Source organism: Hyperolius riggenbachi, chromosome 2, assembly GCF_040937935.1.
Source record: "Hyperolius riggenbachi isolate aHypRig1 chromosome 2, aHypRig1.pri, whole genome shotgun sequence".
NCBI lineage: Eukaryota > Metazoa > Chordata > Amphibia > Anura > Hyperoliidae > Hyperolius > Hyperolius riggenbachi.
The window spans coordinates 267,891,619-267,913,342 of NC_090647.1; the positions used below are offsets into that span (position 1 = coordinate 267,891,619).

The 21,724-nt window shown below is 38.9% G+C and overlaps 1 protein-coding gene and 18 non-coding genes across 26 annotated transcripts in view; all 19 read right to left on the reverse strand.

Moving 5' to 3' along the window:
- Nucleotides 1-21,724, reverse strand: part of TEX14 (testis expressed 14, intercellular bridge forming factor) — a 477,154-nt gene that overhangs the window by 330,572 nt on the left and 124,858 nt on the right. The window lies entirely within an intron of this gene.
- Nucleotides 773-988, reverse strand: LOC137554972 (small nucleolar RNA U3). The gene has a single exon (XR_011027683.1). It is a non-coding gene; the product is annotated as a small nucleolar RNA U3 (small nucleolar RNA).
- Nucleotides 2,041-2,256, reverse strand: LOC137554883 (small nucleolar RNA U3). Its single transcript, XR_011027598.1, has one exon. It is a non-coding gene; the product is annotated as a small nucleolar RNA U3 (small nucleolar RNA).
- On the reverse strand, nucleotides 3,313-3,528 carry LOC137555012 (small nucleolar RNA U3). Its single transcript, XR_011027721.1, has one exon. It is a non-coding gene; the product is annotated as a small nucleolar RNA U3 (small nucleolar RNA).
- On the reverse strand, nucleotides 4,581-4,796 carry LOC137554946 (small nucleolar RNA U3). Its single transcript, XR_011027659.1, has one exon. It is a non-coding gene; the product is annotated as a small nucleolar RNA U3 (small nucleolar RNA).
- LOC137554848 (small nucleolar RNA U3) lies at nucleotides 5,671-5,886 on the reverse strand. Its single transcript, XR_011027565.1, has one exon. It is a non-coding gene; the product is annotated as a small nucleolar RNA U3 (small nucleolar RNA).
- Nucleotides 6,940-7,154, reverse strand: LOC137554942 (small nucleolar RNA U3). Its single transcript, XR_011027655.1, has one exon. It is a non-coding gene; the product is annotated as a small nucleolar RNA U3 (small nucleolar RNA).
- Nucleotides 8,208-8,423, reverse strand: LOC137554849 (small nucleolar RNA U3). The gene has a single exon (XR_011027566.1). It is a non-coding gene; the product is annotated as a small nucleolar RNA U3 (small nucleolar RNA).
- On the reverse strand, nucleotides 9,305-9,520 carry LOC137554824 (small nucleolar RNA U3). Its single transcript, XR_011027541.1, has one exon. It is a non-coding gene; the product is annotated as a small nucleolar RNA U3 (small nucleolar RNA).
- Nucleotides 10,573-10,788, reverse strand: LOC137554884 (small nucleolar RNA U3). The gene has a single exon (XR_011027599.1). It is a non-coding gene; the product is annotated as a small nucleolar RNA U3 (small nucleolar RNA).
- On the reverse strand, nucleotides 11,845-12,060 carry LOC137554971 (small nucleolar RNA U3). Its single transcript, XR_011027682.1, has one exon. It is a non-coding gene; the product is annotated as a small nucleolar RNA U3 (small nucleolar RNA).
- LOC137554988 (small nucleolar RNA U3) lies at nucleotides 13,113-13,328 on the reverse strand. The gene has a single exon (XR_011027698.1). It is a non-coding gene; the product is annotated as a small nucleolar RNA U3 (small nucleolar RNA).
- LOC137554860 (small nucleolar RNA U3) lies at nucleotides 14,203-14,418 on the reverse strand. The gene has a single exon (XR_011027576.1). It is a non-coding gene; the product is annotated as a small nucleolar RNA U3 (small nucleolar RNA).
- On the reverse strand, nucleotides 15,464-15,679 carry LOC137554836 (small nucleolar RNA U3). Its single transcript, XR_011027553.1, has one exon. It is a non-coding gene; the product is annotated as a small nucleolar RNA U3 (small nucleolar RNA).
- On the reverse strand, nucleotides 16,732-16,947 carry LOC137554864 (small nucleolar RNA U3). The gene has a single exon (XR_011027580.1). It is a non-coding gene; the product is annotated as a small nucleolar RNA U3 (small nucleolar RNA).
- LOC137554857 (small nucleolar RNA U3) lies at nucleotides 17,821-18,036 on the reverse strand. The gene has a single exon (XR_011027573.1). It is a non-coding gene; the product is annotated as a small nucleolar RNA U3 (small nucleolar RNA).
- LOC137554821 (small nucleolar RNA U3) lies at nucleotides 18,910-19,125 on the reverse strand. The gene has a single exon (XR_011027538.1). It is a non-coding gene; the product is annotated as a small nucleolar RNA U3 (small nucleolar RNA).
- On the reverse strand, nucleotides 20,179-20,393 carry LOC137554993 (small nucleolar RNA U3). Its single transcript, XR_011027703.1, has one exon. It is a non-coding gene; the product is annotated as a small nucleolar RNA U3 (small nucleolar RNA).
- LOC137555007 (small nucleolar RNA U3) lies at nucleotides 21,447-21,663 on the reverse strand. The gene has a single exon (XR_011027716.1). It is a non-coding gene; the product is annotated as a small nucleolar RNA U3 (small nucleolar RNA).

Genomic DNA, 21,724 nt, shown 5'->3' on the forward strand with positions numbered 1-21,724 from the left:
GCAGGCGTTATGTAGCTCGGGATCTCTGTTTACCAGTTCACTACACTTATCCCCAGTGAAGACAGATAAGACCAGCTCATCCCATCTCATTTTCTTTTAAAATTCATTGCCCTATGGCTTGCCAACTAGACGAGAAGCCTAATTATTGAGCATCTTACCTCTCTCCTAATACCTGGAAAACGTAGCAGTGCATAAAAGTAACTACTAAAATCTGCAAGAAGAGCTCTCCAGGAGAAGCGGGAGGGTTCGGAACCCGAAGGTTTGGGGATGAGCAGCAGGCTAACCCACATTTTTTGCCTGTGCCTCAGTGGTTTGTCCGTTTGGAGGTAATGCAAAAACAAATTCAGGTGTACGGTCAACCCTCTAAAATGATTTCAGTTGGATGGAAGCTGAACAGGCACCAAAGATGGACAGATGGCCCAAACGGTGATTACTTACTAGGGTTAGGAGCTTAGTAAAAGGGATGGGTAGATTTAGCTTGTGAAACAGGATTGCAAAGCTAAAGGTAGGAATCGCAAATGGGGTTTAAGAAGAGTCAGTGTTTGAGATTAGCTGTCAATCAGATTTCAAAACAAAGCTGATAAAAAATGGTACAATCAACGCTTCCATAAAATGATTTTACAAATATTTCAAAAGCAACCAATTGCCAGTTCCTGACAATTTTCACAATTCAAACCTACAAAGCAAACACCAGAATCTGACAATAACTTGTATGCAGAAGCCCAACACTTCAATGCACAAGTCTATCAATTACTTTGTGAAGTTAAATACAATCACTCAGTTTGTGTTTTCTCCCACCAATCATCACATAAGTGAAGACAGGAACAGTCATCATCAGCAAACAGTTACTACCAAAGTAGAACTGAACACTCAATTCATGCTCAGGAGAATCCACTTTAGCTCTTCATCGTGATTGGTGAGTTTGGACACCTTCGAGCACATTCCAACAGTGAAAACCTATAGAAATGATCCCTGAAAGTATAGTCCTAAATCTCAATTCTGACAACTCAACATCAGGAATTATCAAGCTCCTTTTCATATTAAAGTGATATTCAATACACTATGGTACTTAACAATAAAGTGTTAGGAACATCATATTCAAGCAACATGTCATTTTTTTGAAAGTTGCTACTTGAGTTTCTACATTGCAGCAAAAATCAATATAAACGCATGGTGGTACTCTGAGAGACATTTAACAGCATACAATACTCCGCTACAAATTTGCATAGGTGACATCCACTGACCAGCCAGAAAATATCCCACCTCCAGCAGGCGTTATGTAGCTTGGGATCTCTGTTTACCAGTTCACTACACTTATCCCCAGTGAAGACAGATAAGACCAGCTCATCCCATCTCATTTTCTTTTAAAATTCATTGCCCTATGGCTTGCCAACTAGACGAGAAGCCTAATTATTGAGCATCTTACCTCTCTCCTAATACCTGGAAAACGTAGCAGTGCATAAAAGTAACTACTAAAATCTGCAAGAAGAGCTCTCCAGGAGAAGCGGGAGGGTTCGGAACCCGAAGGTTTGGGGATCAGCAGCAGGCTAAACCACATTTTTTGCCTGTGCCTCAGTGGTTTGTCCGTTTGGAGGTAATGCAAAACCAAATTCAGGTGTACGGTCAACCCTCTAAAATGATTTCAGTTGGATGGAAGCTGAACAGGCACCAAAGATGGACAGATGGCCCAAACGGTGATTACTTACTAGGGTTAGGAGCTTAGTAAAAGGGATGGGTAGATTTAGCTTGTGAAACAGGATTGCAAAGCTAAAGGTAGGAATCGCAAATGGGGTTTAAGAAGAGTCAGTGTTTGAGATTAGCTGTCAATCAGATTTCAAAACAAAGCTGATAAAAAATGGTACAATCAACGCTTCCATAAAATGATTTTAAGAATTTTTCAAAAGCAACCAATTGCTAGTTCCTGACAATTTTCACAATTCAAACCTACACAGCAAACACCAGAATCTGACAATAACATGTATGCAGAAGCCCAACACTTCTATGCACAAATCTATCAATTATTTTGTAAACTTAAACACAATCACTCAGTTTGTGTTTTCTCCCGCCAATTATCACATAAGTGAAGACAGGAACAGTCATCAACAGCAAACAGTTACTACCAAAGTAGAACTGAACACTCAATTCATGCTCAGGAGAAACCACTTTAGTTCTTCATCGTGATTGGTGAGTTTGGACACTTTCAAACACATTCCAACAGTCAAAAACTATAGAAATGATCCCTGAAAGTATAGTCCTAAATCTCAATTATGACAACTCAACATCAGGAATTATCAAGCTCCTTTTCATATTAGAGTGATATTCAATACACTATGGTACTTAACAATAAAGTGTTAGGAACATCATATTCAAGCAACATGTCATTTTTTTGAAAGTTGCTACTTGAGTTTCTACATTGCAGCAAAAATCAATATAAACGCATGGTGGTACTCTGAGAGACATTTAACAGCATACAATACTCCGCTACAAATTTGCATAGGTGACATCCACTGACCAGCCAGAAAATATCCCACCTCCAGCAGGCGTTATGTAGCTTGGGATCTCTGTTTACCAGTTCACTACACTTATCCCCAGTGAAGACAGATAAGACCAGCTCATCCCATCTCATTTTCTTTTAAAATTCATTGCCCTATGGCTTGCCAACTAGACGAGAAGCCTAATTATTGAGCATCTTACCTCTCTCCTAATACCTGGAAAACGTAGCAGTGCATAAAAGTAACTACTAAAATCTGCAAGAAGAGCTCTCCAGGAGAAGCGGGTGGGTTCGGAACCCGAAGGTTTGGGGATCAGCAGCAGGCTAAACCACATTTTTTGCCTGTGCCTCAGTGGTTTGTCCGTTTGGAGGTAATGCAAAACCAAATTCAGGTGTACGGTCAACCCTCTAAAATGATTTCAGTTGGATGGAAGCTGAACAGGCACCAAAGATGGACAGATGGCCCAAACGGTGATTACTTACTAGGGTTAGAAGCTTAGTAAAAGGGATGGGTAGATTTAGCTTGTGAAACAGGATTGCAAAGCTAAAGGTAGGAATCGCAAATGGGGTTTAAGAAGAGTCAGTGTTTGAGATTAGCTGTCAATCAGATTTCAAAACAAATCTGATAAAAAATGGTACAATCAACGCTTCCATAAAATGATTTTACGAATTTTTCAAAAGCAACCAATTGCTAGTTCCTGACAATTTTCACAATTCAAACCTACACAGCAAACACCAGAATCTGACAATAACATGTATGCAGAAGCCCAACACTTCAATGCACACATCTATAAATAAATTATTTTGTAAAGTTAAATACAATCACTCAGTTTGTGTTTTCTCCCACCAATCATCACATAAGTGAAGACAGGAACAGCCATCAACAGCAAACAGTTACTACCAAAATTGAACTGAACACTCAATTCATGCTCAGGAGAAACCACTTTAGCTCTTCATCGTGATTGGTGAGTTTGGACACTTTCAAGCACATTCCAACAGTCAAAAACTATAGAAACAATCCCTGAAAGTATAATCCTAAATCTCAATTCTGACAACTCAACATCAGGAATTATCAAGCTCCTTTTCATATTAGAGTGATATTCAATACACTATGGTACTTAACAATAAAGTATTAGGAACATCATATTCAAGCAACATGTCATTTTTTTGAAAGTTGCTACTTGAGTTTCTACATTGCAGCAAAAATCAATATAAACGCATGGTGGTACTCTGAGAGACATTTAACAGCATACAATACTCCGCTACAAATTTGCATAGGTGACATCCACTGACCAGCCAGAAAATATCCCACCTCCAGCAGGTGTTATGTAGCTCGGGATCTCTGTTTACCAGTTCACTACACTTATCCCCAGTGAAGACAGATAAGACCAGCTCATCCCATCTCATTTTCTTTTAAAATTCATTGCCCTATGGCTTGCCAACTAGACGAGAAGCCTAATTATTGAGCATCTTACCTCTCTCCTAATACCTGGAAAACGTAGCAGTGCATAAAAGTAACTACTAAAATCTGCAAGAAGAGCTCTCCAGGAGAAGCGGGAGGGTTCGGAACCCGAAGGTTTGGGGATCAGCAGCAGGCTAAACCACATTTTTTGCCTGTGCCTCAGTGGTTTGTCCGTTTGGAGGTAATGCAAAAACAAATTTAGGTGTACGGTCAACCCTCTAAAATGATTTCAGTTGGATGGAAGCTGAACAGGCACCAAAGATGGACAGATGGCCCAAACGGTAATTACTTACTAGGGTTAGGAGCTTAGTAAAAGGGATGGGTAGATTTAGCTTGTGAAACAGGATTGCAAAGCTAAAGGTAGGAATCGCAAATGGGGTTTAAGAAGAGTCAGTGTTTGAGATTAGCTGTCAATCAGATTTCAAAACAAATCTGATAAAAAATGGTACAATCAACGCTTCCATAAAATGATTTTACGAATTTTTCAAAAGCAACCAATTGCTAGTTCCTGACAATTTTCACAATTCAAACCTACACAGCAAACACCAGAATCTGACAATAACATGTATGCAGAAGCCCAACACTTCAATGCACAAATCTATCAATTATTTTGTAAAGTTAAATACAATCACTCAGTTTGTGTTTTCTCCCGCCAATCATCACATAAGTGAAGACATGAACAGTCATCAACAGCAAACAGTTACTACCAAAGTAGAACTGAACACTCAATTCATGCTCAGGAGAAACCACTTTAGCTCTTCATCATAATTGGTGAGTTTGGACACCTTCGGGCAGATTCCAACAGTCAAAAACTACAGAATTGATCCCTGAAAGTATAATCCTAAATCTCAATTCTGACAACTCAACATCAGGAATTATCAAGCTCCTTTTCAAATTAGAGTGATATTCAATACACTATGGTACTTAACAATAAAGTGTTAGGAACATCATATTCAGGCAACATGTCATTTTTTTTGAAAGTTGCTACTTGAGTTTCTACATTGCAGCAAAAATCAATATAAACGCATGGTGGTACTCTGAGAGACATTTAACAGCATACAATACTCCGCTACAAATTTGCATAGGTGACATCCACTGACCAGCCAGAAAATATCCCACCTCCAGCAGGCGTTATGTAGCTCGGGATCTCTGTTTACCAGTTCACTACACTTATCCCCAGTGAAGACAGATAAGACCAGCTCATCCCATCTCATTTTCTTTTAAAATTCATTGCCCTATGGCTTGCCAACTAGACGAGAAGCCTAATTATTGAGCATCTTACCTCTCTCCTAATACCTGGAAAACGTAGCAGTGCATAAAAGTAACTACTAAAATCTGCAAGAAGAGCTCTCCAGGAGAAGCGGGAGGGTTCGGAACCCGAAGGTTTGGGGATCAGCAGCAGGCTAAACCACATTTTTTAGCTTGTGAAACAGGATTGCAAAGCTAAAGGTAGGAATCGCAAATGGGGTTTAAGAAGAGTCAGTGTTTGAGATTAGCTGTTAATTTAGATTTCAAAACAAATCTGATAAAAAATGGTACAATCAACGCTTCCATAAAATGATTTTACGAATTTTTCAAAAGCAACCAATTGCTAGTTCCTGACAATTTTCACAATTCAAACCTACACAGCAAACACCAGAATCTGACAATAACATGTATGCAGAAGCCCAACACTTCAATGCACAAATCTATAAATTATTTTGTAAAGTTAAATACAATCACTCAGTTTGTGTTTTCTCCCGCCAATCATCACATAAGTGAAGTCAGGAACAGTCATCAACAGCAAACAGTTACTACCAAAGTAGAACTGAACACTCAATTCATGCTCAGGAGAAACCACTTTAGCTCTTCATCGTGATTGGTGAGTTTGGACACCTTTGAGCACATTCCAACAGTCATAAACTATAGAAATGATCCCTGAAAGTATAGTCCTAAATCTCAATTCAGACAACTCAACATCAGGAATTATCAAGCTCCTTTTCATATTAAAGTGATATTCAATACACTATGGTACTTAACAATAAAGTGTTAGGAACATCATATTCAAGCAACATGTCATTTTTTTGAAAGTTGCTACTTGAGTTTCTACATTGCAGCAAAAATTAATATAAACGCATGGTGGTACTCTGAGAGACATTTAACAGCATACAATACTCCGCTACAAATTTGCATAGGTGACATCCACTGACCAGCCAGAAAATATCCCACCTCCAGCAGGCGTTATGTAGCTCGGGATCTCTGTTTACCAGTTCACTACACTTATCCCCAGTGAAGACAGATAAGACCAGCTCATCCCATCTCATTTTCTTTTAAAATTCATTGCCCTATGGCTTGCCAACTAGACGAGAAGCCTAATTATTGAGCATCTTACCTCTCTCCTAATACCTGGAAAACGTAGCAGTGCATAAAAGTAACTACTAAAATCTGCAAGAAGAGCTCTCCAGGAGAAGCGGGAGGGTTCGGAACCCGAAGGTTTGGGGATCAGCAGCAGGCTAAACCACATTTTTTGCCTGTGCCTCAGTGGTTTGTCCGTTTGGAGGTAATGCAAAAACAAATTCAGGTATACGGTCAACCCTCTAAAATGATTTCAGTTGGATGGAAGCTGAACAGGCACCAAAGATGGACAGATGGCCCAAACGGTGATTACTTACTAGGGATAGGAGCTTAGTAAAAGGGATGGGTAGATTTAGCTTGTGAAACAGGATTGCAAAGCTAAAGGTAGGAATCGCAAATGGGGTTTAAGAAGAGTCAGTGTTTGAGATTAGCTGTTAATTTAGATTTCAAAACAAATCTGATAAAAAATGGTACAATCAACACTTCCATAAAATGATCTTACGAATTTTTCAAAAGAAACCAATTGCTAGTTCCTGACAATTTTCACAATTCAAACCTACACAGCAAACACCAGAATCTGACAATAACATGTATGCAGAAGCCCAACACTTCAATGCACAAATCTATAAATTCTTTTGTAAAGTAAAATACAATCACTCAGTTTGTGTATCTCCCGCCAATCATCACATAAGTGAAAACAGGAACAGTCATCAACAGCAAACAGTTACTACCAAAGTAGAACTGAACACTCAATTCATGCTCAGGAGAAACCACTTTAGCTCTTCATCGTGATTGGTGAGTTTGGACACCTTCAAGCACATTCCAACAGTCAAAAACTATAGAAATGATCCCTGAAAGTATAGTCCTAAATCTCAATTCAGACAACTCAACATCAGGAATTATCAAGCTCCTTTTCATATTAAAGTGATATTCAATACACTATGGTACTTAACAATAAAGTGTTAGGAACATCATATTCAAGCAACATGTCATTTTTTTGAAAGTTGCTACTTGAGTTTCTACATTGCAGCAAAAATCAATATAAACGCATTGGTGGTACTCTGAGAGACATTTAACAGCATACAATACTCCGCTACAAATTTGCATAGGTGACATCCACTGACCAGCCAGAAAATATCCCACCTCCAGCAGGCGTTATGTAGCTCGGGATCTCTGTTTACCAGTTCACTACACTTATCCCCAGTGAAGACAGATAAGACCAGCTCATCCCATCTCATTTTCTTTTAAAATTCATTGCCCTATGGCTTGCCAACTAGACGAGAAGCCTAATTATTGAGCATCTTACCTCTCTCCTAATACCTGGAAAACGTAGCAGTGCATAAAAGTAACTACTAAAATCTGCAAGAAGAGCTCTCCAGGAGAAGCGGGAGGGTTCGGAACCCGAAGGTTTGGGGATGAGCAGCAGGCTAAACCACATTTTTTGCCTGTGCCTCAGTGGTTTGTCCGTTTGGAGGTAATGCAAAAACAAATTCAGGTGTACGGTCAACCCTCTAAAATGATTTCAGTTGGATGGAAGCTGAACAGGCACCAAAGATGGACAGATGGCCCAAACGGTGATTACTTACTAGGGTTAGGAGCTTAGTAAAAGGGATGGGTAGATTTAGCTTGTGAAACAAGATTGCAAAGCTAAAGGTAGGAATCGCAAATGGGGTTTAAGAAGAGTCAGTGTTTGAGATTAGCTGTCAATCAGATTTCAAAACAAAGCTGATAAAAAATGGTACAATCAACGCTTCCATAAAATGATTTTACAAATATTTCAAAAGCAACCAATTGCCAGTTCCTGACAATTTTCACAATTCAAACCTACAAAGCAAACACCAGAATCTGACAATAACTTGTATGCAGAAGCCCAACACTTCAATGCACAAGTCTATCAATTACTTTGTGAAGTTAAATACAATCACTCAGTTTGTGTTTTCTCCCACCAACCATCACATAAGTGAAAACAGGAACAGTCATCAACAGCAAACAGTTACTACCAAAGTAGAACTGAACACTCAATTCATGCTCAGGAGAAACCACTTTAGCTCTTCATCGTGATTGGTGAGTTTGGACACCTTCGAGCACATTCCAAAAGTCAAAAACTATAGAAATGATCCCTGAAAGTATAGTCCTAAATCTCAATTCAGACAACTCAACATCAGGAATTATCAAGCTCCTTTTCATATTACAGTGATATTCAATACACTATGGTACTTAACAATAAAGTGTTAGGAACATCATATTCAAGCAACATGTCATTTTTTTTGAAAGTTGCTACTTGAGTTTCTACATTGCAGCAAAAATCAATATAAACGCATGGTGGTACTCTGAGAGACATTTAACAGCATACAATACTCCGCTACAAATTTGCATAGGTGACATCCACTGACCAGCCAGAAAATATCCCACCTCCAGCAGGCGTTATGTAGCTCGGGATCTCTGTTTACCAGTTCACTACACTTATCCCCAGTGAAGACAGATAAGACCAGCTCATCCCATCTCATTTTCTTTTAAAATTCATTGCCCTATGGCTTGCCAACTAGACGAGAAGCCTAATTATTGAGCATCTTACCTCTCTCCTAATACCTGGAAAACGTAGCAGTGCATAAAAGTAACTACTAAAATCTGCAAGAAGAGCTCTCCAGGAGAAGCGGGAGGGTTCGGAACCCGAAGGTTTGGGGATCAGCAGCAGGCTAAACCACATTTTTTAGCTTGTGAAACAAGATTGCAAAGCTAAAGGTAGGAATCGCAAATGGGGTTTAAGAAGAGTCAGTGTTTGAGATTAGCTGTTAATTTAGATTTCAAAACAAATCTGATAAAAAATGGTACAATCAACGCTTCCATAAAATGATTTTACGGATTTTTCAAAAGCAACCAATTGCTAGTTCCTGACAATTTTCACAATTCAAACCTACACAGCAAACACCAGAATCTGACAATAACATGTATGCAGAAGCCCAACACTTCAATGCACAAATCTATAAATTATTTTGTATTTTGTAAAGTTAAATACAATCACTCAGTTTGTGTTTTCTCCCGCCAATCATCACATAAGTGAAGACAGGAACAGTCATCAACAGCAAACAGTTACTACCAAAGTAGAACTGAACACTCAATTCATGCTCAGGAGAAACCACTTTAGCTCTTCATCGTGATTGGTGAGTTTGGACACCTTCGAGCACATTCCAACAGTCATAAACTATAGAAATGATCCCTGAAAGTATAGTCCAAAATCTCAATTCAGACAACTCAACATCAGGAATTATCAAGCTCCTTTTCATATTAAAGTGATATTCAATACACTATGGTACTTAACAATAAAGTGTTAGGAACATCATATTCAAGCAACATGTCATTTTTTTGAAAGTTGCTACTTGAGTTTCTACATTGCAGCAAAAATTAATATAAACGCATGGTGGTACTCTGAGAGACATTTAACAGCATACAATACTCCGCTACAAATTTGCATAGGTGACATCCACTGACCAGCCAGAAAATATCCCACCTCCAGCAGGCGTTATGTAGCTTGGGATCTCTGTTTACCAGTTCACTACACTTATCCCCAGTGAAGACAGATAAGACCAGCTCATCCCATCTCATTTTCTTTTAAAATTCATTGCCCTATGGCTTGCCAACTAGACGAGAAGCCTAATTATTGAGCATCTTACCTCTCTCCTAATACCTGGAAAACGTAGCAGTGCATAAAAGTAACTACTAAAATCTGCAAGAAGAGCTCTCCAGGAGAAGCGGGAGGGTTCGGAACCCGAAGGTTTGGGGATCAGCAGCAGGCTAAACCACATTTTTTGCCTGTGCCTCAGTGGTTTGTCCGTTTGGAGGTAATGCAAAACCAAATTCAGGTGTACGGTCAACCCTCTAAAATGATTTCAGTTGGATGGAAGCTGAACAGGCACCAAAGATGGACAGATGGCCCAAACGGTGATTACTTACTAGGGTTAGGAGCTTAGTAAAAGGGATGGGTAGATTTAGCTTGTGAAACAGGATTGCAAAGCTAAAGGTAGGAATCGCAAATGGGGTTTAAGAAGAGTCAGTGTTTGAGATTAGCTGTCAATCAGATTTCAAAACAAAGCTGATAAAAAATGGTACAATCAACGCTTCCATAAAATGATTTTAAGAATTTTTCAAAAGCAACCAATTGCTAGTTCCTGACAATTTTCACAATTCAAACCTACACAGCAAACACCAGAATCTGACAATAACATGTATGCAGAAGCCCAACACTTCTATGCACAAATCTATCAATTATTTTGTAAACTTAAACACAATCACTCAGTTTGTGTTTTCTCCCGCCAATTATCACATAAGTGAAGACAGGAACAGTCATCAACAGCAAACAGTTACTACCAAAGTAGAACTGAACACTCAATTCATGCTCAGGAGAAACCACTTTAGTTCTTCATCGTGATTGGTGAGTTTGGACACTTTCAAACACATTCCAACAGTCAAAAACTATAGAAATGATCCCTGAAAGTATAGTCCTAAATCTCAATTAGGACAACTCAACATCAGGAATTATCAAGCTCCTTTTCATATTAGAGTGATATTCAATACACTATGGTACTTAACAATAAAGTGTTAGGAACATCATATTCAAGCAACATGTCATTTTTTTGAAAGTTGCTACTTGAGTTTCTACATTGCAGCAAAAATCAATATAAACGCATGGTGGTACTCTGAGAGACATTTAACAGCATACAATACTCCGCTACAAATTTGCATAGGTGACATCCACTGACCAGCCAGAAAATATCCCACCTCCAGCAGGCGTTATGTAGCTTGGGATCTCTGTTTACCAGTTCACTACACTTATCCCCAGTGAAGACAGATAAGACCAGCTCATCCCATCTCATTTTCTTTTAAAATTCATTGCCCTATGGCTTGCCAACTAGACGAGAAGCCTAATTATTGAGCATCTTACCTCTCTCCTAATACCTGGAAAACGTAGCAGTGCATAAAAGTAACTACTAAAATCTGCAAGAAGAGCTCTCCAGGAGAAGCGGGTGGGTTCGGAACCCGAAGGTTTGGGGATCAGCAGCAGGCTAAACCACATTTTTTGCCTGTGCCTCAGTGGTTTGTCCGTTTGGAGGTAATGCAAAACCAAATTCAGGTGTACGGTCAACCCTCTAAAATGATTTCAGTTGGATGGAAGCTGAACAGGCACCAAAGATGGACAGATGGCCCAAACGGTGATTACTTACTAGGGTTAGAAGCTTAGTAAAAGGGATGGGTAGATTTAGCTTGTGAAACAGGATTGCAAAGCTAAAGGTAGGAATCGCAAATGGGGTTTAAGAAGAGTCAGTGTTTGAGATTAGCTGTCAATCAGATTTCAAAACAAATCTGATAAAAAATGGTACAATCAACGCTTCCATAAAATGATTTTACGAATTTTTCAAAAGCAACCAATTGCTAGTTCCTGACAATTTTCACAATTCAAACCTACACAGCAAACACCAGAATCTGACAATAACATGTATGCAGAAGCCCAACACTTCAATGCACACATCTATAAATAAATTATTTTGTAAAGTTAAATACAATCACTCAGTTTGTGTTTTCTCCCACCAATCATCACATAAGTGAAGACAGGAACAGCCATCAACAGCAAACAGTTACTACCAAAATAGAACTGAACACTCAATTCATGCTCAGGAGAAACCACTTTAGCTCTTCATCGTGATTGGTGAGTTTGGACACTTTCAAGCACATTCCAACAGTCAAAAACTACAGAAACAATCCCTGAAAGTATAATCCTAAATCTCAATTCTGACAACTCAACATCAGGAATTATCAAGCTCCTTTTCATATTAGAGTGATATTCAATACACTATGGTACTTAACAATAAAGTATTAGGAACATCATATTCAAGCAACATGTCATTTTTTTGAAAGTTGCTACTTGAGTTTCTACATTGCAGCAAAAATCAATATAAACGCATGGTGGTACTCTGAGAGACATTTAACAGCATACAATACTCCGCTACAAATTTGCATAGGTGACATCCACTGACCAGCCAGAAAATATCCCACCTCCAGCAGGTGTTATGTAGCTCGGGATCTCTGTTTACCAGTTCACTACACTTATCCCCAGTGAAGACAGATAAGACCAGCTCATCCCATCTCATTTTCTTTTAAAATTCATTGCCCTATGGCTTGCCAACTAGACGAGAAGCCTAATTATTGAGCATCTTACCTCTCTCCTAATACCTGGAAAACGTAGCAGTGCATAAAAGTAACTACTAAAATCTGCAAGAAGAGCTCTCCAGGAGAAGCGGGAGGGTTCGGAACCCGAAGGTTTGGGGATCAGCAGCAGGCTAAACCACATTTTTTGCCTGTGCCTCAGTGGTTTGTCCGTTTGGAGGTAATGCAAAAACAAATTTAGGTGTACGGTCAACCCTCTAAAATGATTTCAGTTGGATGGAAGCTGAACAGGCACCAAAGATGGACAGATGGCCCAAACGGTAATTACTTACTAGGGTTAGGAGCTTAGTAAAAGGGATGGGTAGATTTAGCTTGTGAAACAGGATTGCAAAGCTAAAGGTAGGAATCGCAAATGGGGTTTAAGAAGAGTCAGTGTTTGAGATTAGCTGTCAATCAGATTTCAAAACAAATCTGATAAAAAATGGTACAATCAACGCTTCCATAAAATGATTTTACGAATTTTTCAAAAGCAACCAATTGCTAGTTCCTGACAATTTTCACAATTCAAACCTACACAGCAAACACCAGAATCTGACAATAACATGTATGCAGAAGCCCAACACTTCAATGCACAAATCTATCAATTATTTTGTAAAGTTAAATACAATCACTCAGTTTGTGTTTTCTCCCGCCAATCATCACATAAGTGAAGACATGAACAGTCATCAACAGCAAACAGTTACTACCAAAGTAGAACTGAACACTCAATTCATGCTCAGGAGAAACCACTTTAGCTCTTCATCATAATTGGTGAGTTTGGACACCTTCGGGCAGATTCCAACAGTCAAAAACTACAGAATCGATCCCTGAAAGTATAATCCTAAATCTCAATTCTGACAACTCAACATCAGGAATTATCAAGCTCCTTTTCAAATTAGAGTGATATTCAATACACTATGGTACTTAACAATAAAGTGTTAGGAACATCATATTCAGGCAACATGTCATTTTTTTTGAAAGTTGCTACTTGAGTTTCTACATTGCAGCAAAAATCAATATAAACGCATGGTGGTACTCTGAAAGACATTTAACAGCATACAATACTCCGCTACAAATTTGCATAGGTGACATCCACTGACCAGCCAGAAAATATCCCACCTCCAGCAGGCGTTATGTAGCTCGGGATCTCTGTTTACCAGTTCACTACACTTATCCCCAGTGAAGACAGATAAGACCAGCTCATCCCATCTCATTTTCTTTTAAAATTCATTGCCCTATGGCTTGCCAACTAGACGAGAAGCCTAATTATTGAGCATCTTACCTCTCTCCTAATACCTGGAAAACGTAGCAGTGCATAAAAGTAACTACTAAAATCTGCAAGAAGAGCTCTCCAGGAGAAGCGGGAGGGTTCGGAACCCGAAGGTTTGGGGATCAGCAGCAGGCTAAACCACATTTTTTAGCTTGTGAAACAGGATTGCAAAGCTAAAGGTAGGAATCGCAAATGGGGTTTAAGAAGAGTCAGTGTTTGAGATTAGCTGTTAATTTAGATTTCAAAACAAATCTGATAAAAAATGGTACAATCAACGCTTCCATAAAATGATTTTACGAATTTTTCAAAAGCAACCAATTGCTAGTTCCTGACAATTTTCACAATTCAAACCTACACAGCAAACACCAGAATCTGACAATAACATGTATGCAGAAGCCCAACACTTCAATGCACAAGTCTATCAATTATTTTGTGAAGTTAAATACAATCACTCAGTTTGTGTTTTCTCCCACCAATCATCACATAAGTGAAGACAGGAACAGTCATCAACAGCAAACAGTTACTACCAAAGTAGAACTGAACACTCAATTCATGCTCAGGAGAATCCACTTTAGCTCTTCATCGTGATTGGTGAGTTTGGACACTTTCGAGCACATTCCAACAGTCAAAAACTATAGAAATGATCCCTGAAAGTATAGTCCTTAATCTCAATTCTGACAACTCAACATCAGGAATTATCAAGCTCCTTTTCATATTAGAGTGATATTCAATACACTATGGTACTTAACAATAAAGTGTTAGGAACATCATATTCAAGCAACATGTCATTTTTTTGAAAGTTGCTACTTGAGTTTCTACATTGCAGCAAAAATCAATATAAACGCATGGTGGTACTCTGAGAGACATTTAACAGCATACAATACTCCGCTACAAATTTGCATAGGTGACATCCACTGACCAGCCAGAAAATATCCCACCTCCAGCAGGCGTTATGTAGCTTGGGATCTCTGTTTACCAGTTCACTACACTTATCCCCAGTGAAGACAGATAAGACCAGCTCATCCCATCTCATTTTCTTTTAAAATTCATTGCCCTATGGCTTGCCAACTAGACGAGAAGCCTAATTATTGAGCATCTTACCTCTCTCCTAATACCTGGAAAACGTAGCAGTGCATAAAAGTAACTACTAAAATCTGCAAGAAGAGCTCTCCAGGAGAAGCGGGAGGGTTCGGAACCCGAAGGTTTGGGGATCAGCAGCAGACTAAACCACATTTTTTGCCTGTGCCTCAGTGGTTTGTCCGTTTGGAGGTAATGCAAAAACAAATTCAGGTGTACGGTCAACCCTCTAAAATGATTTCAGTTGGATGGAAGCTGAACAGGCACCAAAGATGGACAGATGGCCCAAACGGTGATTACTTACGAGGGTTAGGAGCTTAGTAAAAGGGATGGGTAGATTTAGCTTGTGAAACAGGATTGCAAAGCTAAAGGTAGGAATCGCAAATGGGGTTTAAGAAGAGGTGAGATTAGCTGTCAATCAGATTTCAAAACAAAGCTGATAAAAAATGGTACAATCAACGCTTCCATAAAATGATTTTAAGAATTTTTCAAAAGCAACCAATTGCTAGTTCCTGACAATTTTCACAATTCAAACCTACACAGCAAACACCAGAATCTGACAATAACATGTATGCAGAAGCCCAACACTTCTATGCACAAATCTATCAATTATTTTGTAAAGTTAAACACAATCACTCAGTTTGTGTTTTCTCCCGCCAATCATCACATAAGTGAAGACAGGAACAGTCATCAACAGCAAACAGTTACTACCAAAGTAGAACTGAACACTCAATTCATGCTCAGGAGAAACCACTTTAGTTCTTCATCGTGATTGGTGAGTTTGGACACTTTCAAACACATTCCAAAAGTCAAAAACTATAGAAATGATCCCTGAAAGTATAGTCCTAAATCTCAATTATGACATCTCAACATCAGGAATTATCAAGCTCCTTTTCATATTAGAGTGATATTCAATACACTATGGTACTTAACAATAAAGTGTTAGGAACATCATATTCAAGCAACATGTCATTTTTTTGAAAGTTGCTACTTGAGTTTCTACATTGCAGCAAAAATCAATATAAACGCATGGTGGTACTCTGAGAGACATTTAACAGCATACAATACTCCGCTACAAATTTGCATAGGTGACATCCACTGACCAGCCAGAAAATATCCCACCTCCAGCAGGCGTTATGTAGCTCGGGATCTCTGTTTACCAGTTCACTACACTTATCCCCAGTGAAGACAGATAAGACCAGCTCATCCCATCTCATTTTCTTTTAAAATTCATTGCCCTATGGCTTGCCAACTAGACGAGAAGCCTAATTATTGAGCATCTTACCTCTCTCCTAATACCTGGAAAACGTAGCAGTGCATAAAAGTAACTACTAAAATCTGCAAGAAGAGCTCTCCAGGAGAAGCGGGAGGGTTCGGAACCCGAAGGTTTGGGGATCAGCAGCAGGCTAAACCACATTTTTTGCCTGTGCCTCAGTGGTTTGTCCGTTTGGAGGTAATGCAAAAACAAATTCAGGTGTACGGTCAACTCTCTAAAATGATTTCAGTTGGATGGAAGCTGAACAGGCACCAAAGATGGACAGATGGCCCAAACGGTGATTACTTACTAGGGTTAGGAGCTTAGTAAAAGGGATGGGTAGATTTAGCTTGTGAAACAGGATTGCAAAGCTAAAGGTAGGAATCGCAAATGGGGTTTAAGAAGAGTCAGTGTTTGAGATTAGCTGTCAATCAGATTTCAAAACAAAGCTGATAAAAAATAGTACAATCAACGCTTCCATAAAATGATTTAACGAGTTTTTCAAAAGCAACCAATTGCTAGTTCCTGACAATTTTCACAATTCAAACCTACACAGCAAACACCAGAATCTGACAATAACATGTATGCAGAAGCCCAACACTTCAATGCACAAGTCTATCAATTATTTTGTGAAGTTAAATACAATCACTCAGTTTGTGTTTTCTCCCGCCAATCATCACATAAGTGAAGACAGGAACAGTCATCAACAGCAAACAGTTACTACCAAAGTAGAACTGAACACTCAATTCATGCTCAGGAGAATCCACTTTAGCTCTTCATCGTGATTGGTGAGTTTGGACACTTTCGAGCACATTCCAACAGTCAAAAACTATAGAAATGATCCCTGAAAGTATAGTCCTTAATCTCAATTCTGACAACTCAACATCAGGAATTATCAAGCTCCTTTTCATATTAGAGTGATATTCAATACACTATGGTACTTAACAATAAAGTGTTAGGAACATCATATTCAAGCAACATGTCATTTTTTTGAAAGTTGCTACTTGAGTTTCTACATTGCAGAAAAAATCAATATAAACGCATGGTGGTACTCTGAGAGACATTTAGCAGCATACAATACTCCGCTACAAATTTGCATAGGTGACATCCACTGACCAGCCAGAAAATATCCCACCTCCAGCAGGTGTTATGTAGCTCGGGATCTCTGTTTACCAGTTCACTACACTTATCCCCAGTGAAGACAGATAAGACCAGCTCATCCCATCTCATTTTCTTTTAAAATGTATTGCCCTATGGCTTACCAACTAGACGAGAAGCCTAATTATTGAGCATCTTACCTCTCTCCTAATACCTGGAAAACGTAGCAGTGCATAAAAATAACTACTAAAATCTGCAAGAAGAGCTCTCCAGGAGAAGCGGGAGGGTTCGGAACCCGAAGGTTTGGGGATCAGCAGCAGGCTAAACCACATTTTTTAGCTTGTGAAACAGGATTGCAAAGCTAAAGGTAGGAATCGCAAATGGGGTTTAAGAAGAGTCAGTGTTTGAGATTAGCTGTTAATTTAGATTTCAAAACAAATCTGATAAAAAATGGTACAATCAACGCTTCTATAAAATGATTTTACGAATTTTTCAAAAGCAACCAATTGCTAGTTCCTGACAAATTTCACAATTCAAACCTACACAGCAAACACCAGAATCTGACAATAACATGTATGCAGAAGCCCAACACTTCAATGCACAAATCTAAAAATTATTTTGTAAAGTTAAATACAATCACTCAGTTTGTGTTTTCTCCCACCAACCATCACATAAGTGAAGACAGGAACAGTCATCAACAGCAAACAGTTACTACCAAAGTAGAACTGAACACTCAATTCATGCTCAGGAGAAACCACTTTAGCTCTTCATCGTGATTGGTGAGTTTGGACACCTTCAAGCACATTCCAACAGTCAAAAACTATAGAAATGATCCCTGAAAGTATAGTCCTAAATCTCAATTCAGACAACTCAACATCAGGAATTATCAAGCTCCTTTTCATATTACAGTGATATTCAATACACTATGGTACTTAACAATAAAGTGTTAGGAACATCATATTCAAGCAACATGTCATTTTTTTGAAAGTTGCTACTTGAGTTTCTACATTGCAGCAAAAATCAATATAAACGCATGGTGGTACTCTGAGAGACATTTAACAGCATACAATACTCCGCTACAAATTTGCATAGGTGACATCCACTGACCAGCCAGAAAATATCCCACCTCCAGCAGGCGTTATGTAGCTCGGGATCTCTGTTTACCAGTTCACTACACTTATCCCCAGTGAAGACAGATAAGACCAGCTCATCCCATCTCATTTTCTTTTAAAATTCATTGCCCTATGGCTTGCCAACTAGACGAGAAGCCTAATTATTGAGCATCTTACCTCTCTCCTAATACCTGGAAAACGTAGCAGTGCATAAAAGTAACTACTAAAATCTGCAAGAAGAGCTCTCCAGGAGAAGCGGGAGGGTTCGGAACCCGAAGGTTTGGGGATCAGCAGCAGGCTAAACCACATTTTTTAGCTTGTGAAACAGGATTGCAAAGCTAAAGGTAGGAATCGCAAATGGGGTTTAAGAAGAGTCAGTGTTTGAGATTAGCTGTTAATTTAGATTTCAAAACAAATCTGATAAAAAATGGTACAATCAACGCTTCCATAAAATGATTTTACGAATTTTTCAAAAGCAACCAATTGCTAGTTCCTGACAATTTTCACAATTCAAACCTACACAGCAAACACCAGAATCTGACAATAACATGCATGCAGAAGCCCAACACTTCAATGCACAAATCTATAAATTATTTTGTAAAGTTAAATACAATCACTCAGTTTGTGTTTTCTCCCGCCAATCATCACATAAGTGAAGACAGGAACAGTCATCAACAGCAAACAGTTACTACCAAAGTAGAACTGAACACTCAATTCATGCTCAGGAGAAACCACTTTAGCTCATCATCGTGATTGGTGAGTTTGGACACCTTTGAGCACATTCCAACAGTCATAAACTATAGAAATGATCCCTGAAAGTATAGTCCTAAATCTCAATTCAGACAACTCAACATCAGGAATTATCAAGTTCCTTTTCATATTAAAGTGATATTCAATACACTATGGTACTTAACAATAAAGTGTTAGGAACATCATATTCAAGCAACATGTCATTTTTTTGAAAGTTGCTACTTGAGTTTCTACATTGCAGCAAAAATTAATATAAACGCATGGTGGTACTCTGAGAGACATTTAACAGCATACAATACTCCGCTACAAATTTGCATAGGTGACATCCACTGACCAGCCAGAAAATATCCCACCTCCAGCAGGCGTTATGTAGCTCGGGATCTCTGTTTACCAGTTCACTACACTTATCCCCAGTGAAGACAGATAAGACCAGCTCATCCCATCTCATTTTCTTTTAAAATTCATTGCCCTATGGCTTGCCAACTAGACGAGAAGCCTAATTATTGAGCATCTTACCTCTCTCCTAATACCTGGAAAACGTAGCAGTGCATAAAAGTAACTACTAAAATCTGCAAGAAGAGCTCTCCAGGAGAAGCGGGAGGGTTCGGAACCCGAAGGTTTGGGGATCAGCAGCAGGCTAAACCACATTTTTTGCCTGTGCCTCAGTGGTTTGTCCGTTTGGAGGTAATGCAAAAACAAATTCAGGTATACGGTCAACCCTCTAAAATGATTTCAGTTGGATGGAAGCTGAACAGGCACCAAAGATGGACAGATGGCCCAAACGGTGATTACTTACTAGGGATAGGAGCTTAGTAAAAGGGATGGGTAGATTTAGCTTGTGAAACAGGATTGCAAAGCTAAAGGTAGGAATCGCAAATGGGGTTTAAGAAGAGTCAGTGTTTGAGATTAGCTGTTAATTTAGATTTCAAAACAAATCTGATAAAAAATGGTACAATCAACACTTCCATAAAATGATTTTACGAATTTTTCAAAAGAAACCAATTGCTAGTTCCTGACAATTTTCACAATTCAAACCTACACAGCAAACACCAGAATCTGACAATAACATGTATGCAGAAGCCCAACACTTCAATGCACAAATCTATAAATTCTTTTGTAAAGTAAAATACAATCACTCAGTTTGTGTATCTCCCGCCAATCATCACATAAGTGAAAACAGGAACAGTCATCAACATCAAACAGTTACTACCAAAGTAGAACTGAACACTCAATTCATGCTCAGGAGAAACCACTTTAGCTCTTCATCGTGATTGGTGAGTTTGGACACCTTCGAGCACATTCCAACAGTCAAAAACTATAGAAATGATCCCTGAAAGTATAGTCCTAAATCTCAATTCAGACAACTCAACATCAGGAATTATCAAGCTCCTTTTCATATTAAAGTGATATTCAATACACTATGGTACTTAACAATAAAGTGTTAGGAACATCATATTCAAGCAACATGTCATTTTTTTGAAAGTTGCTACTTGAGTTTCTACATTGCAGCAAAAATCAATATAAACGCATTGGTGGTACTCTGAGAGACATTTAACAGCATACAATACTCCGCTACAAATTTGCATAGGTGACATCCACTGACCAGCCAGAAAATATCCCACCTCCAGCAGGCGTTATGTAGCTCGGGATCTCTGTTTACCAGTTCACTACACTTATCCCCAGTGAAGACAGATAAGACCAGCTCATCCCATCTCATTTTCTTTTAAAATTCATTGCCCTATGGCTTGCCAACTAGACGAGAAGCCTAATTATTGAGCATCTTACCTCTCTCCTAATACCTGGAAAACGTAGCAGTGCATAAAAGTAACTACTAAAATCTGCAAGAAGAGCTCTCCAGGAGAAGCGGGAGGGTTCGGAACCCGAAGGTTTGGGGATGAGCAGCAGGCTAAACCACATTTTTTGCCTGTGCCTCAGTGGTTTGTCCGTTTGGAGGTAATGCAAAAACAAATTCAGGTGTACGGTCAACCCTCTAAAATGATTTCAGTTGGATGGAAGCTGAACAGGCACCAAAGATGGACAGATGGCCCAAACGGTGATTACTTACTAGGGTTAGGAGCTTAGTAAAAGGGATGGGTAGATTTAGCTTGTGAAACAGGATTGCAAAGCTAAAGGTAGGAATCGCAAATGGGGTTTAAGAAGAGTCAGTGTTTGAGATTAGCTGTCAATCAGATTTCAAAACAAAGCTGATAAAAAATGGTACAATCAACGCTTCCATAAAATGATTTTACAAATATTTCAAAAGCAACCAATTGCCAGTTCCTGACAATTTTCACAATTCAAACCTACAAAGCAAACACCAGAATCTGACAATAACTTGTATGCAGAAGCCCAACACTTCAATGCACAAGTCTATCAATTACTTTGTGAAGTTAAATACAATCACTCAGTTTGTGTTTTCTCCCACCAATCATCACATAAGTGAAGACAGGAACAGTCATCATCAGCAAACAGTTACTACCAAAGTAGAACTGAACACTCAATTCATGCTCAGGAGAATCCACTTTAGCTCTTCATCGTGATTGGTGAGTTTGGACACCTTCGAGCACATTCCAACAGTGAAAACCTATAGAAATGATCCCTGAAAGTATAGTTCTAAATCTCAATTCTGACAACTCAACATCAGGAATTATCAAGCTCCTTTTCATATTAAAGTGAT